Here is a 10,952-nt window from a genome sequence, read left to right on the forward strand (position 1 = left end):
TAGGCTGAATCTCAATGTGACAAATGAGTGATCCCACTCTATATGGGCTTGTTTTGGTTGCTCTTGCAATATCTAAGGTTAATTTTGCCCTAGGGTTGCATATGGGTGTAACTAACCAAAGAACTGACAAAGGGCCAAGTTCTGCTCTCAGTCCCCTTTGTGCAACTCCAGTGACTTTCAAGGGGGTAAATGAGGATAGAATTTCAACCACAGTCTGCAGATTTTTTTTTAAAAGGATGAAAAATACTTCGTCAGTGTGACATTATTATTGGCCAGATGCTGTATTCTTTGCACACTTAAAATGCCTAGTGACTATACTGCGAGCATTCATGGAGTGCAGGATCAGGACCACAGAGATAAGGACCTCTGCTTTGCCTATGGGGAATGTAAGTTACATCTGACATGCCTTCTTTTTTAATGGAGGATCCATGTAAAACCTTGGTTTAATATAGCTAAGTTTGATGGTGGTTTTTTTTTATGATGCAGAAATTCAGTCATAAACAGTTTTTGATCACTGTTGGTTACAGTTATGCTCAAGCCTTTCCTTAGCAATTGGCTAAGCTGTTGCTTCGTGCTTTTTATATCACACCACCGAGGGTTAGAACTTGCAAGGGTTATCCTGGGTCAGTTTTTCATTTTTATTTATGTATTAATTAAAAAAAAAAGGTTTTTTATTAGTACTCTGGAGAAACCAACCCAACACACTGCTGTGAGTTTTGTAAGCTGAACCCATAAAAAATTAAATGCATTTATGAATTTAATAAGAGAGCAAGCCCAGTTTCTAACAAGATGTTATGTTGTTCCGTTGTATATGTGCAACATGATAGCCATGTGTTAAGGTGGGGGTAGAAGGAGTGGAAAACCCCATGTTTTGAGAGATTTTCAAGGATTTTGCTTATTTTCATAAGTGAAAATTTTAGTGCAAATGCTTTTTCTGGGTTATACATGCTTTGCTGGGCAACATTCGGGTACTTTCTACTGTAGAGCTAATACAAATGTTGGCACCTGTATTTTAGCACATTTAATATTCACTTCGGGAGTTGTTTTGTGTATCTCACCTTGATGTCTCTTCTACTGTCATAACCTTAATGATTTTAATCAATGAAGTTTAACACTTCTGCTCAGATAAACAAAGACATCTTTTACAAAGTGGAAGTCGAAGCCTACTGAAGAAAACAGAGGAGCATCTGGCAAGTTCAATGTAATAGTATAAGTAGGCAGGCAAAAAAAAAAAAGAATTTGAAGAGCAACTAGCCAAAGACACAAAAACTAACAGCAACATTTTTTTAAAGTACATCGGAACCCTGCCAAACAATCAGTGGGACCACTGGATGATGGAGATGTTAAAAGGAAGACAAGGCTGTTTTAGAGAAGCTAAATGAATTCTTTGCATTGGTCTTCACTGCAGAGGATGTGAGGGAGATTCCCACACCTGAGACATTCTTTTTAGGGGACAAATCTGAGGATCTGTCCCAGATGAGGTGTCAATAAAGGAGATTTTGCAACAAACTGACAAACGAAACAGTAATAAGTCACCAGGACCAGATGGAATTCGCCCAAGAGTTCTGAAGGGACTCCAAAGAACAGTCTACACACTATTTCTGAAGTTGCTGCTCAGGCTGGAGCTTGGGCTCTGAGGCCTTGGCAGGGTGGTGGGCTTCAGAGCCTAAACCGCAACTTCATGCTGCTGTCTATATAGCTTGTTAGTGCCCTAGCAGGAGCCGTGCTATGCCAAGTCTGTCGACCCAGGCTGGGATGCTCACTCCCACTCCCTCCAGAATGCTGTGTAGACATACTGAGTCCCATTTCAGGCCCATGACACTGAAACACACACATTTATTACAGAGGTGGTTTGCTTTGAAGCTGTGCACCAAATCTAAATAGAGGTTAATTCTTGCTCTGTCTGGAACGCTTCTCTTTTCTGAGTCTATACACATATTCATTCATTTACAGCTTTGCTTTTTTCTTTCCTCACTTTCACTTATAAGAAAGAATGAGCCCCCAGCCATTCATTCATGCTCTTTTCATTGTGTAAGTGACCCTCATTTCACCATTATAGCCTTGATTCAGCAGAGTACTTAAGCACGTGCTTATATCTCACTGAAGTTCTATGACCATATTCATCAATGCATACTGCGTACAGGTCCAGATTGTGCCCAGTCCTGCATGGAGAGGAGAGGTGAAGATGCAAGGAGAATTCCCTTAGATCACTGCACAGGAAATGGGCACAGTCTGTTTCTTGACTGCACTGATTGCTCCATGCTAGTATTGCAGGCAGCACTGGCCACTTCCAAGGGGACAGAAAGCAGCAAAATGAGGACAGTGCATTAGCCTCACTTTCCATCTCCTGCAGCAGCCAACAAATCTGAACCTGGGAAGCGTGTGTGGCACACATTCAGAGCAGTGGAGCCTCTATTAAATAGAAGATTCCTCATAGCTCAGTAGCCCCCTTCCTGATGTGAGCTTTTCTGAGACTCAGAAGTCATTCTGGCGAGGTCAGATGCAATTCCTATGATGGCGCCCACTGTTACACAGGCTCTCCTCACCCTCAACAACACAGACCAGGAGTCAATGCCCCCACCTGTTCCAGAATGTTTGAGTCATACAAGAAAATGACAACTACCCAAGGCTTGTTAAGAACAAAAGAAGCTGCATGTTTCACTGAAATTTCATTCTTCTCTTTATTTTCAGGGAGACTTCATGGGGAGGATGGTTTGGTGAAAGAACAACAGAGACTTTGGCATGAGGTGTTAATTGATGTTTGAAGCTAGTAGACCTTAACAAATGTTAAGGAATTATTAGAAAACTCATTCTGTCAGAGGCTGCTCATTTTGATGCAATATTCTTACCCAACAGAATTAGCCAGGATGGGCAGGAATGGTGTTCCTAGTATCTGTTTATCAGAAGCTGGGAATGAGTGACAGGGGATGCATCACTTGATCATTACCTGTTCTGTTGATTCCCTCTGGAGCACCTGGCACTGGCCACTGTTGGAAGACAGATACTGGGCTAGATGGACCTTTCGTCTGACCCAGTAGGGCCATTCTTATGTTCTTGTATTTTTTGCAAGCAATGTTTCCTACTATTTTCACTCCATAACCCTACTAATCCGATTTGATAACTGGGTGTGTGTTTATGCGTAAAAACACATACATCTACACATGTATATACGCATACTATATATATATTTTCACACACATGCATATATGTTGTGACGGAGCAGCTACCCCACGCAGGTTGTGAAAGGGTTGATTGTCCCATTGATGTCACAGGATCATTCCTGCTTCTGTTGAAGTAGCTGGGGGAGGAACAAATGGTAGTTCCCCATCCAAATCCCATTGATTTTTCAATGGGAATTAGTCTCTTAACTCTAACTGCCATTTGTCCCCTGCTGGGATTGATGTCCATGGGAAGAGGTTACTGCCTCTTGCAGAGGGCAAGCTGGAGCCTAAGTAACAGTTTAGTCCCCAGGTGGGTTTAAGTGGACACAAGCGGTGAATAGTTCTTGTGTTGGCCCATTGGCACAGGAGGGAAAGCTGGATAAAGCAGGCAAAGTCTGGCCCAGCATTAGATCTGTGAGCTCCGACAATACGAGCATGTGTGTTCTGTTCCTGAAATCAGCGGGGCAACTTGTAGAGGAAGGTGCCACTCACCCTAAGGAAGGGTGGCAGATTCAGGCCCTTTGAAATAATCCATTGCAACTCGCACCTCCTAGAGCCTTATTTGGCGTGAGCAGAACTGCTACAAAGGATTCTAAATTCGGATTCATAGTGACTTAGTGCAGTTCAGCTAGGGTCTGCAAAAAAGAGTCTTAGGGAGTTAGGTGCTCAAATTCCAACAAAAATCCCATGGTATGGGGTGCCTAAAGCCCACAGGTTCCCTTGAAAATCTCAGCCATTGATCTGACCAGGGAAGACTCATATATGCTAAGACTCTGACACTGCTCTGGAAGCATAAATGGGGCAACAGTGGATGTAGACTACATTTACAATGCCACTAAAAGAGTCATATTGTAAATGAGAGTTAGGCTCTCAGTCCCTTTCTGACAGGTTTCAGAGTAGCAGTCGTGTTAGTCTGTATCCGCAAAAAGAACAGGAGTACTTGTGGCACCTTAGAAACTAACACATTTATTAGAGCATAAGCATTTGTGGGCTAATGAATTAATATGCAAACTAGATACCATTAACTTGGGTTTGAATAGAGATTGGGAGTGGCTGGGTCATTACACATATTGAATCTATTTCCCTATGTTAAGTATCCTCAAACCTTCTTGTCAACTGTCTAAATGGGCCATCTTGATTATCACTAAAGGTTTTTTTCTCCTGCTGATAATAGCTCATCTTAATTAATTAGCCTCTTACAGTTTGTATGGCAACTTCCACCTTCTCTATGTATATATATCTTCTTACTCTATGTTCCATTCTATGCATCTGATGAAGTGGGCTGTAGCCCATGAAAGCTTATGCTCTAATAAATTTGTTAGTCTCTAAGGTGCCTCTCCTGCTGGTAATAGCTCACCTTAAGTGATCACTCTGGTTACAGTGTGTATGGTAACACCCATTGTTTCATGTTCTCTATGTATATAAATCTCCCCACTGTATTTTCCACTGAATGCATCCAATGAAGTGAGCTGTAGCTCACAAAAGCTTATGCTCAAATAAATTTGTTAGTCTCTAAGGTGCCACAAGTCCTCCTTTTCTTTTTGCGAATACAGACTAACACGGCTACTACTCTGAAACCAGTCCCTTTCTGGTTTCTCCACTGATATAAACTTGTAGTTTTATCGCTGGGCCCTACACCTGTATTACCCATTGTTCGGTCACCTTGATTGTAAGGAGGGCACGTCTTCCTCATCAGAAACCCCTTTACCATAAGTCTCTACCACTATGGCTTGTGTACTTTACAGTATAATTAGATTATAAGCTTGCATTGAGAGTAATGTCAAAGGTCCATGGAAAATCCGTGTTAAGTTTCAGGTTTGGAATAAACAATTAATGAAGCAGAATGTCTTGGCCCAAACCTCTGCTATGTTGAAGGATCTGTAGTAGCTTGCCTCTGTGACAAAGCTTAAACACACTTATAGTGCAGCAGCGTTTCTAGCTTTTTAAAGCTAATTATATAGGCTGTAATTAAGCTATATACCAAATGTCTAGTTCTTTGAAATGTATTAATTTTCGGGATGTTCTCAAGCACCCAGTGGCTGAGGAACAATCGTAACAGAAAACAAGGCTTGAATAATGATGACAGTTGCAAATAATAGGAATAACCTTTCCAGAACAAAAGGCTTAACATTTTCCAAAAAGCATGTGCATTATGATTTGCATGTATTTGCAATTTGCACCTGCCTTGAAGGAACTAACCTCAACTCTAAGCACTTTGGAATAATTGTGGGATGACATGAATGGGCGGGCACTCTACTATTGAATCTGCTTTTCTTTGTTTCAGCATGCCAGGTTATTGAAGGTTTTTTGTAGTTTTCAGCAAATGGAAACCAAAAAGGCATCTTCACATCCATTCAAGTATAAAATAGCAACCGAGCTAGAGAAGTGTTGTAAAAGAACGTTTTCTTATTTGGAAAGAAAGAAAGAAAGAAAGAAAGAAAGAAAGAAAGAGGTTTGAATGGATGCAGCACACAAGTATAAAGGGGCACCACCCACTTAAAGCACAAGCCTGTCTGAAAATGTTACCTGACCAATAGCAATTAGGATAACTGTAACTGAAAAGGGCTAGGGATAAAAACAAACAACCAAACACCGTGTTTTTCACAGGGTCCCATCCCCCCTTCAGCTTGTTTACTTTGTGCACCTGACAGCATGTTGTCTACAGGCCAGTGTCACTATTTCTGTTTTCCCTGTTGGTTGTGTGGGACTTTCACACAGCAACAGGGGAGTGAAAAAATGGGTTGAAAAACTAGGAAAATGTGGTTGTAAAATCACCCCAACTTCCATGGGGGAGGGAGTGTTTCGTAGGCAGATGTAACACCACAAACTACTTGTAAAGCCCTGTTTAGAAACTATGAAGTAGGTTGTAGCGAAGCGAAGACTCACCAGCACCTCCTGCTGGTCATCCTGGGAATTACCTCTTTCCAGCCTTCGGAGCGCCCTCTGCCGGTGGGTGTGTCGCCTGCCTTAGGCCCCGTGTCCATCACGGACCCTGGTGCCCTTTACCTCAGGGTTCTGCCCCAGCAGTACCCATGCTCTCTGGGTCTCCCCTTCCTGGGGAACCCCCAGGACTCTAAACCCACCTTGCCTCAGTGGCTACTGCCAGTCATCATCTAGCCCCCTCTTACTGGGGCAAACTGCAGTCCATAATGGCCACTCATCATTGGCAAGGGGGTTGGACCAGCTCCTCTGCCTATCCCCAGGCTGAACCTCTGCAACCCCAGTACCTCTGTAGGCCTTTAACAAGGCCTCAGCCTGAGGGTTTACCAGTCTGGAGGTCCCCAGCTCCCTTGCCCTATTCTCCAGCACTGCTCCAGTTCAGGTACCTTCCTCTCAGACAGCTAGCCCTTCTCCCTCCAGGACTGAAGAGAGACTCCCCAGAAGTGAGCTGTAGCTCACGAAAGCTTATGCTCAAATGAATTTATTAGTCTCTAAGGTGCCACAAGTACTCCTTTTCTTTTTTTCCCCTGCCTTCTGGCCCACAGCCCTCTTATCAGGGCCAGCTGGGCTTTGATTGAGCTGGCCACACCTGTGATCAACTACTCACTCAGCTTCCCCCAGCTGTTCTCACTCCTCTTCCCAGTCACAGCCCTCTCCAGGGCTGCTTTTAACCCCTGTTCTGCGGGAGTGGGGCAGCCACCCCACTACATAGGGATTAAGTTGTCAGTGTCCTATTAAGGAAAACCGTTTCCGCCCCCGCTAACAATAAGGGCGGAATTAGGAGTCAAACTGGGGGTGGAAATAGCAACACTCTTCTAAGCCCAACCCACATAAGATCCCCAAACAAGATACCACTTCCAGAAGATGGGGTAAATGTAATATGATCACCCTCTGTCTTTCTTTCATGCTTTGCTCAGCAGTGAAATAGTTAACAAGTAAGCTTCTTGGGCAGGGACTGTCTTTTTATTCTGTGTTTATACAGTGCCTAACACAGTTGGGGTCCTAGTCCATGACTGTGGCTCCCAGTCACTATACTATAAATTACAGCTACCACTACTGAGATGAAAAAAGCATTGTAGGTTTCAGAGTTTGAGATGAAGAGGGGAAATTCTTACCTTTTTCAGACTGTGTATAGACTTGCCCAGGCGTTCCAAAGATGGAAAAGCTTTGCTCTTGTGAAGTATCCTGGAACCCCAAAAGGTATGGAAATCATGTCAACCTTCCTTTCATTGTCGTGATGGAATTTTAACAAGGACTCCACAGCCTGCAGCAGGCCAGCACTGGGCTTTTGCATTCCCATCAGCTTCAAGAGCAATCCCAAGAGCAATGAAGTTAAATTATATATTTTGAGAGGCAGTTTCAATTTCTCAGTGATACCGAGGCTGAACTTATAAAAACCTGAATTTTAATTGGTTCCAAAACTCCTGTTTCCAACTGGAATACTGGAAATATTTCAGTCCGTTTTAGCCTTTGCAAAAGCTTGTTTCTACAAAATCTAACTCTGAATTTTGGGCCCAATCTGAGTTGTCAGTGTCTCTATGTCTAAATGTGGGTATTTGCGGTGAAAACATTCCTGGTATTGTCACAGCTGAGTGAACCAAACTTTTTGTGCTTCCTCCCTAGCAAAAGGAAACAATTTTAGTGGGCCATTCCCAATTTCCCTCCCCACATTTCCTAAAGCAAATTATGGTCTGGTGCACTTGCCATCCAGCCAATAAAGTCGTGTGGTTGCATGAAGTTTATACAAACTTGGAAAGAGATGGATAAGTTTGGATGAGAGTGAAACCCTGTGAAATTGAAACACAACAGCTTTGGTTACCTTTTATTTGTCCTTGTTTTACTTGCTTCGCCAATTCTGCTTGGAAGCAGAAAGGCCAAAATACCATCAGAAAAATTGTTCTTGGGACTAGAAGGAAGAGGCAAACTGGAAACGAGAAATACCAGATATCACATGAGAACAGCTATTGTTCAGAGGTTTTCAGCCCAGTTTGGTGGGCCCTGGGATTTTAGTTAATTTAGAAAGGCATCCAGATTTGGGGGGTACTTATCTGAACTCTGATCTTTCTCCCTGCTTAAAATGGACATCTTTGTTGAGAATGGACATTTCTAAAAAAAGAAAAGTAATAAACCCCCTTTGTCCAACAGTGCACACTAGATACACCCCTGCATATGTCAAAGTCCACATATGTTAACTTCATTTAAAACAAGAAAATCCATAGTACTGCACTGTAGGTTTATGATACATTAAGAGTCACATCAGGGCAGCCGTCTGCATGAGATCCAAGAAGGAATGCACTTTATGTTTCCAATTACAGATAATGCTCAATTAATGCACTGGATGGGAATGAAAGGGAGTCACTATTTATAAAACCCTTGCCTCTTTCTCTTCCCTCAGATCCATAAATCACTTTAAAAAAAACTTGACAAACAATTCAAGGGTTGCTCAGAAGCTGGAGGAAATTAATAACCAAAGGGTGCATACGCACTGCAATAGACTTCTTGTTATCATGTCAACAAACAAGAATTCTCCGAACTGGAGTGGCATCCTGCTCGGGTGACCAGATGTTCCGATTTGATGGGGACAATCCCAAGGACTTTATCTTATATAGGAGCCTATTACCTCCTACCCCTAGCCCCATTTTTCACACTTGCTATTGGGTCCTCCATCATCCTGCCGTAGTGTCTTTTTAGTTATGGTAAATCATCTCATCTTTTAGAATAATATATAGAAACTTTGACCCCTTTTGCTTCCTTCATCACTGGGATTATATAATTTGAAATGTATGGAAAGAAAAAGAGATTCATAAAGTTTACTCACCTCCCGTATAACACAGAATTGCACTGTTACTCCAGTATTGAGCCCAGCAACTTGTATTTGGCTAAAACATCTCTTCCAGAAAGGCATCTTGATCTGAAGAGAATCTATCATTTCTACTGGTAGTTTGTTTCAACGGTTAATCAACCTTAGTGTAAACCTTAGTGTCTCCTTTCTAGTTTGAATTTTTTTGGCTCTAGCTTCCAGCCATTGATTCTCACAATGAGAAAGAGAGTGAAATTGAGAGACCCACCCATGACTAGATGTTAGAACCCTTATGAATTATGGACTAAATCCTGTAAAAAACAAACAAACAACGGTTTTCCATGAAAAATACACTGATTTTTTTCATAAAAGGGAATTATTAACTCTACCTATTTTTGAGGGGAAAAAATTTCCAAATGGTCAAACTGTTTCATGTCAACCTTTGAAAAATGAATAATTCTGGTTTTCCAATCCAAAATGACTTTTTGTTTCAAAATTTAAGCTAAATTATAGGTGTTTTAAACAAAAATAAAAAAGTTAAAATAATAAATAATTTTAAAAGGTTGACATCAAAATGAAACATTTCAAAATTATCAAAACAAAACATCAAATTTGACTGAAAAATATTTTTGGTTCATGAAAATTATTAAGATTTCAACTTCTCACCCCAATTTGGGGAAAATTTGTTGATATCATGATCATTTCTGTGGGATGGGAAAAACATTTCCCACCCACCTCTAATGACTACTTGATCATGCAATACTCTTAATTTCAAACCAAGGTTACTAATCCAGGCCTGAATCCAGAGATGGGCAGCCTCAGCAGCTGCTGGCTTGTAGACGTTTTGCATCCATTCTGACACTGCAACTACGGAGGCTTCTCCCATTCCAGTAAGGTGGTTCCCCTCAATACTAAGCCAGGTCTCTTCTCAGGAGCATTGCTCCAGGGCCTGGTTCTGATGTCAGTTACAATGATGTAAATCAGAAATAATTTCATTGAAGTAAAACAGGTATCGGTGCAAGGGAGATCAAAATCAGGCCCACAAACTGCGCCCTGCTCATATGCTATGCCGGTTGCATGGGATTGATAGCTGAGGTCACAGTGAGCATGCAGAGTGCATCTGCTCCTGTCCTAACCCAGGAACAGATTCTTTCCTTGCTGGTTAATGTCATTCACCCAAGAAAGAAAGTGAAAAGAAATACACATGCTCAAAGCATTTCTCCTTGGCTGACAGCTCCAAAACGGAAGTCAGCCAGAGAGAGGAAGAGGCAACGCCGGGTCTCAAAGATCCATATCGCAGTGGAACTTGGGAGCTGGAAGGAGAAGAAAAGCACCTTCTCCAGCCATCAAGGTGAGGGCTCACGGCAAAATTAAGGAAGAGGTGAGACAAAGAGAGTTCTGGGCCCAGGCATTTCTCACCTGAATTGCAGCACAGCAGGGGTTATTTCAGACCTAGGAGAAACTCTTGCATATTGTGCAGTCTTGGACCTTGATTAAACAAAGCATTTGACTTGATTTCAGCCACTGGCATAACAGCACCAGTGCAAACCCCTTGTGCAAATGGGCAAAGCTGATCTAAATCACAGTTTGCACCAGTGCCTGCTGAGCCCCAATTTCAAGAATAAGTAAATTGCACCGATGCAAATCATGATCTTTATCTGTCTACACTATGGGTTTGCATCACCACAGTTACCCATGGCTAAAAATCAGCGCAAATCCCCCAGGGCAGACAAAGCCTCAGTGGGAAGTAGGGAGCGGACAAGATTTTAGATAGAGATTAATGATGCAGAGATCTGGACTGATCTGCAACTCCAGGCCACTGTGCTAGCCCCTTGCTGTGCAATGCTTTTTAACCTTTCGCATCAGGCCAACCAAACTGAGTTAACCCACTACCCAGCCAGCAAACGTGGGTGTTCACTATTTGCCTGCTGTAGAAGACGGGTCTATTTTCACCTGGACACAACATGTAACGTCATCCGCTAGTAATTTGGATTTTCTCTCTTCACTTTTTTTTTTTTTAAATCTAGGTCACCAGAAAAGTTCTTGTTCCA

At 42.2% G+C, this 10,952-nt stretch overlaps 1 long non-coding RNA gene across 1 annotated transcript; it reads left to right on the forward strand.

The window, feature by feature from the left end:
• The first annotated feature begins 7,177 nt into the window (after nucleotides 1–7,177).
• LOC122459589 lies at nucleotides 7,178–10,952 on the forward strand. The gene is made up of 2 exons (XR_006280380.1): nucleotides 7,178–7,301; nucleotides 10,136–10,952. It is a non-coding gene; the product is annotated as an uncharacterized LOC122459589 (long non-coding RNA).

Source organism: Dermochelys coriacea, chromosome 3 (genome assembly GCF_009764565.3).
Source record: "Dermochelys coriacea isolate rDerCor1 chromosome 3, rDerCor1.pri.v4, whole genome shotgun sequence".
NCBI classification, from domain to species: domain Eukaryota; kingdom Metazoa; phylum Chordata; order Testudines; family Dermochelyidae; genus Dermochelys; species Dermochelys coriacea.